General features: G+C 41.4%; 1 pseudogene across 1 annotated transcript; it reads right to left on the bottom strand.

The window, feature by feature from the left end:
- Window positions 1-1,913: 1,913 nt before the first annotated feature.
- On the bottom strand, window positions 1,914-2,873 carry LOC308509869 (nuclear transcription factor Y subunit alpha-like; annotated as a pseudogene). The gene has a single exon. The product of its transcript is annotated as a nuclear transcription factor Y subunit alpha-like (transcript).
- Between the last annotated feature and the right edge of the window lie 2,692 nt (window positions 2,874-5,565).

The following is a 5,565-nucleotide window of genomic DNA, read 5'->3' as shown; positions in this document are numbered from 1 at the left end:
TCCTAAATAAGCTAAGGGATATACACTCCTCGTGGTTTTTAGTAATCTATCATCTGAAGAACTTGGGGCTTACTGAATAAATATCAGAAACTCATGTAAAGAGCCAGAAGATTTTAGTGAGCTTACCAAAGTATCAGCCTCTCCTGATACCTGGAAGCTAGGACAGATGACTAGATTCCAGAAACTAGGGAGATACTTCATGCTTCCTGCTTCCTTTGCATAGTTCTGTGCCTCTATTTCTACCATTACAATGATCTCCCTTTGTGATGTTTTCTTTAGAGGGTTTAGTATCTTTTCCTTCTTAATAAAATTACAAAAAACAGAGTCAATCTTTACTCTTGGTATTTAAGTCAAACCCAATCTTCAAAAGAATTAAGTTTTTCCTTCTTTGTTTCCAGAGAAGGCAGTGGCTCTTCTGAATTATCATCTTATTTCTCCCAGGGTTCAACATCTAGAAAGGAAATAGATTTCTGAGGCACAACTCATTCTGGGAACTGTGACCCAGTGTCTGACACTGCAGGCATCTCTATTTCCAGTCTGCAGTAATCTGCAAAATGTGGGTGCAATGTGAAAACCTTTCTGCACAAGGCCTATGGAGAAAAGGGGGAAACAAATGGAAACTGGCACCAGAGTCAGCTGCCATGGGAAGAATGAGAATGTTTGCTCTCTGTGGCCAGCGCAAAGCGCTGCAGGAGTGAAGCCAATATCCACTTCAAGCTCTAGCAGGTAACCTAGAGTTGTGTCCAGGACAGCTTGATTGAACAATGTTTTCCAGAAATTGTCAAGGACCAAATCTCAGGTTTCTTCTTTTCCGTGCTTATTAAAAGGTTAGTGTAAGTGTAAATTATTCTCTTCATCTTAATGATGCATCCCAGGCATCCACCACTGGAAAATCCTGCTGTGTGACAACACATAGGTATATATACTACTTTCTCTCTTCTTCTAGACTGAAACACACACAAAAACCTTCTACTTCCCAAATGCTCTCACCAAGCCTATGATTGAAAATCTCTAGTTTCGCTGTTTAGTAGGAGTTACTATAAAATGTCCTTAGCACTTCACCACAGAAGTTATTGTAGTTTTGTTGTTGTTGTATTGTATTCTTTTGTTCTCTACTTAGAAAAGGCAGTTTCAAGTCCACAATACTTTCTAAATTGTCTTAAAAGTAGCTATAGTAAGAATTATGGTACAGATGACCTCAAAAGACAGACAAGCAGACCAGAACTTGTCAAAGCTAAAAACGATTCAGCAGTTTATATTTTCAGTGCTTGAATCTTTTAAAATTCTATCCCCAGAATTAGCTTTTTTTTTGGCTGGAGTCCAAAAATACCAACATATCATCTGGGCAGACAGAGATTCTTATTATTACCACAGATTAGATGAATGTATCTCAGATAATTCATTGTTTCCATTTCATGAGATGGAACTTCCTTGCCTGGAAGTCATCTCTGAATACAAAGTGTCCATTCACTTTAGTCAGATCCCTCATCAGAGGGATGGGTGATTTTTAGAATCCATGGGAAGTAGTGGGCTGTAGCTTCCCTGATTGCAATTTAGGTTGAGAAGGTTGTTCTCCCCTGCTGAGATGGCTGGCTGGCTTTACCAGTCAACACAAGTGCTGTGTGTGGTACTGCTGGGCTGGCAGAGGTCCCTTGCATCATCCTAATCCATGAAATGTCAATGTCATCAACAGTCTAGAATAGGTCCTGACTGAAAGGGTGAGACAAAGGCTTGCAACTTCATTTGCCAGACATTGCTGCAAGTATAATGCTGAGCCACTTATTAAAAATTAAGTGGGTTTCTGTCCTGTAGAAAAGGGCAGAATGTGATCATCGATGTCCCATCTGAAGAATTAATCAATTTCCTGGAACAGGGGGAAACAGTGGCGAGGAACATGTCCTTACTCAGCTCCATCACATGGCCTGGGGATAGGACACTTGAATGATCTGTGTCATTGCTTCTTCATCTTCTTGGTTTGGATCCTGCATATGAGGACTATCCTTTTCCTTTGGAGAGAAAAATTGTCCATCTTAGCTGTACTTCCATGCCATAGCATGATGGCATCTAGACGCACGCAGACATTTCCTTCTCTCCTTTGGAATTTTCCCTTCTGCCTCTAGTTTGGCCTGGGCATGCCTTCTCTCAAGTGTATGGTGGTACTGTTTAGCATTCACACACAGAGGCTCTTCTTCAAGCATCTCTGCCCCAGGTAGGGGAATCCTTTGGATAGCAGGCACAGATCCAGCACCAGGCACCATCATGACCATTCCTCCTGAATTGATCACATTGCCTGCGACTGGTAGTGTCACAGTGACAGTCCCTTGTCCACTGCTGGTTGTCTTTGTGTTGGCTGCTGTCTGAACAATCTGTGCTCCTGCCAAACTGGCTGCTGGGATGGTTAGCATGCCTGAAATAGGGACTGTAACTTACAGGAGAGTGGTGCGATCTGCATTAACTGGCTGATAGATGATGGTCTGCCCTTCGGCAGTACCACTTGCTGCCCCTGGACAGCAATCTGCTGCTGTGTCTGGGTCTGGCCGGCGGTGACGGCTGTCTGGGGCTGCTGGATGATGATCTGCTGGGTCTGGCCCTGCTGGCCCTGCGCCTGCACAGCCTGCCCACCCTGGGTCTGGATCTGTCCAGGTGACACCAACTATCTGCGGCAAACGCTGTGTCCCAGATGCGTGATGATTTGACCTTGTCCACCAGGGACAGCCTGGAGCATAACGGGTTGGCCACTTGATGTGATTAACTGGCTTCCACTGACCTGTACCATTAATGGCTGGCTGCCCCGGGACCTGTTGCTGAATCTGTCCAGCCTGTACAACGATCTGCTCCGTTGAATTATTGCTGTTTGCTGTATACTGCTCCATGGTCCCTCCACGTTAGAATCCTGTACACGGTGAGTTTCACTCCAGAGGTCTTAAAAACTGCAAGATGCACTCTGTGCTTTGACCCCCTGGTTCGCTGCCCACGCTGATTGGCTCCAGTAGCGGACTCCAAAGCCCAATCAGAGGCTCCAGCTGCCCCTGCCGCTGCCTTGCTCCCACACTTTTTTTCATCTTCTCTAGAGCAATAAAATTCTCCTCCCTTTATTTGTCTCACACAGAGAAATTAGGGTAATTTTGATGCTGTTTGTGCAATAAGTAATAAAGTGGGAGAGATTATCTGCTTTAATAACTGTTTTACACCTAACATTTAGCACAGGGTTTGGTTTTCAAAAGTAGGTGGGTCAAAAATACTTGAATGAATTACAGGATAAACAATCAAAATCCGTACGTTGTAAAACTGCCTCAATGTACATAAGAATAAACCAATTTGGTTTATTTATAGTATGTTTAGTAAGAGGTTCCAACTCTGTGTGTCAGGGCAAAGCAGTGTTCTGGAACCCCAGACATGTACTCTTACTGAGGCCCCTGATGTAGACATAGGTAGTGTGGAAAATATGTCTTCCTTTAGAATTTTAGTAAGTTATAGTCCTGAAAAAGGAATATTTTTTCAGAAGCCCCAAGTCTGGATGGAAACTATTACTCCTTTTGATTAGATGGGTCAAACTTCATTGTTTTTGCATGAATGCAGAAATTTTATGTGATGATTGCCATTGTTATAAGAAATGTGAATAGAAGGGTAATTTTTCTACTGACATTTTATTAAAGCAGCTGTTAGTCTGACTGAGGTATTTGTCAGTCAGACAGGCTGCAGGTAGCTGCTTCGTATGAGGGGGTTAGGGGGAACATTTTCTCTTTAAATTAATGGAAAGCCATCACAGGCTGCAGATATATTCATGTGTTTTAGATCTACAAGTAATATAGTTTTCAAAATTTGTATTGGGGAATACTGGGGAACAGTGTGTTTTTCCAGGATCCATCAGCTCCATGTCAAGTCGTTGTTTTCAATCTAGTTGTGGAGGGTGCAGCTCACTGGCCCTTGTGGGAATCCAACTGGCGACCTTGGTGTTATGAGCTGTGCGTTCTAACCACCGAGCCAACCGGTTACCCACAAGTAATATTTTTGGTTTTGTTGGCATAAGATTTTATATTTTTTCTTAAATTACTTAAATCAAATGAGGACTGAGTTGGTTACCTGCATGATCTTGGCGAAGTGTGGTGAGAGTGGTGTTCAGTTTTCTTTCCTTCTGTAGTTTGTTAGGGGAGATGACATGTTAGAGCTTGCTTCTGTGATGATTTCTGTGAGATTGGATTGGTTTTAGTTTTGGCTAAAGGATCAGTTTGTGTCTTTTTTTTTTTTTCTAGAGTGACAAGAAGAGAAGGGAAAGAGTAGAGTGGAAGAGTTAGTTCACTTTGTAACAAAAGATGGCATGACCAAAAGTTGTGTTTTTGGTGGCTTCTCCATTGTCTCTTAGACCTCAAGCATGACAGTTTTTAAAATGTGAATCATGACCAAGGCATACATTCTGCTACTCTATTCTATGAGTAGCAGATGCTGCCATGCCCACATGTCTCCCTGCTCTTACCACTTCTGTGCACTGTCTGACTTATTGCTCATTTCTTCATCCTTTTACATAAAGGCTTTCATTAGCCACTAAAGCCTTAGCTGCCCCATGCAGTATAGTAGCAAAGGAATTACTTGGGGGAATTAACATACTCTGGGAAGTGAGCCTCAACCAATGACAGGAGTTGATGGATAAATATCCCAGCTTTTTCATCTCTGGGCTGAGATACCTATAGGCATATGTTCTATACTTATTCCCAGAATTTCCCAGGGCCCTCAGTGGTAGCTAGTTTGATAACACCGCATTTGTTGGTGAGTTCTCTCCCCTGCCTCCACTCCTGCGAGAACCCAAACTAAAATGTTATACAAATCAAATAACTTTTAGTGAAAATATGTACCTGGAAACAATGGCTATGGAGTGAACACTCAGCAAAAATCCAGTTTTGCCCACAGACTTTTGCTTGGTGGTGTCCATGATTTCAACCTGTAGTACTCTCAGGGTAGCTGCAGTAGCATTAGCAAAGTGATCGCAATCTTTCTTAACTCAACTTTATGGATTAATCTATGTTCATTCTTTCCATATGTTTTTCAACATTTAAGAAATTTTAATAAAATGAACTTGAGATGTTTATTCTTCTATATGAATTAAAGTTCTGCTTTAGAAGAGTAAGAACACTATAGGATCAGCTCTAAAAATGTTTCATCATTTAAAATCTATTCTCATATGAGAATCAGACTATTTCCATGATTGTTTGGGTTGCTCTTGCAGGATCTCTACATAATAATGTGTTTCAGGTAAAGCTGCACGCTTAGCACAATGTCTTCTATTTTATTTCCTATGTTTCTCCTCATGGATTTATGTAACAAAGACTTACTTGGCACATAGTATATGTGCAGTCTACAATATACTCCAAGGATTCACTACCTTTTCTGGAATTTTGATGTGTTATAATTCATTCAATTAATGTATTGAAGGATTATATGCCTTCAATCCTTTGTAAATTTTCTTATCAATTTAAACCCATCCCTTGAGTAGCAAGTATATTTTCTCTACTCTAAACACAAGACACTTTCTGATGTCATGTATGTTTAGCTTGCAATATATTTTCTGGG

This window comes from Rhinolophus hipposideros, assembly GCF_964194185.1.
Source record: "Rhinolophus hipposideros genome assembly, chromosome: 17".
Taxonomy (NCBI): Eukaryota; Metazoa; Chordata; class Mammalia; order Chiroptera; family Rhinolophidae; genus Rhinolophus; species Rhinolophus hipposideros.
Note: the sequence above shows the minus strand (reverse complement) of the source record. Positions and strands in the feature narration are given on the sequence as shown.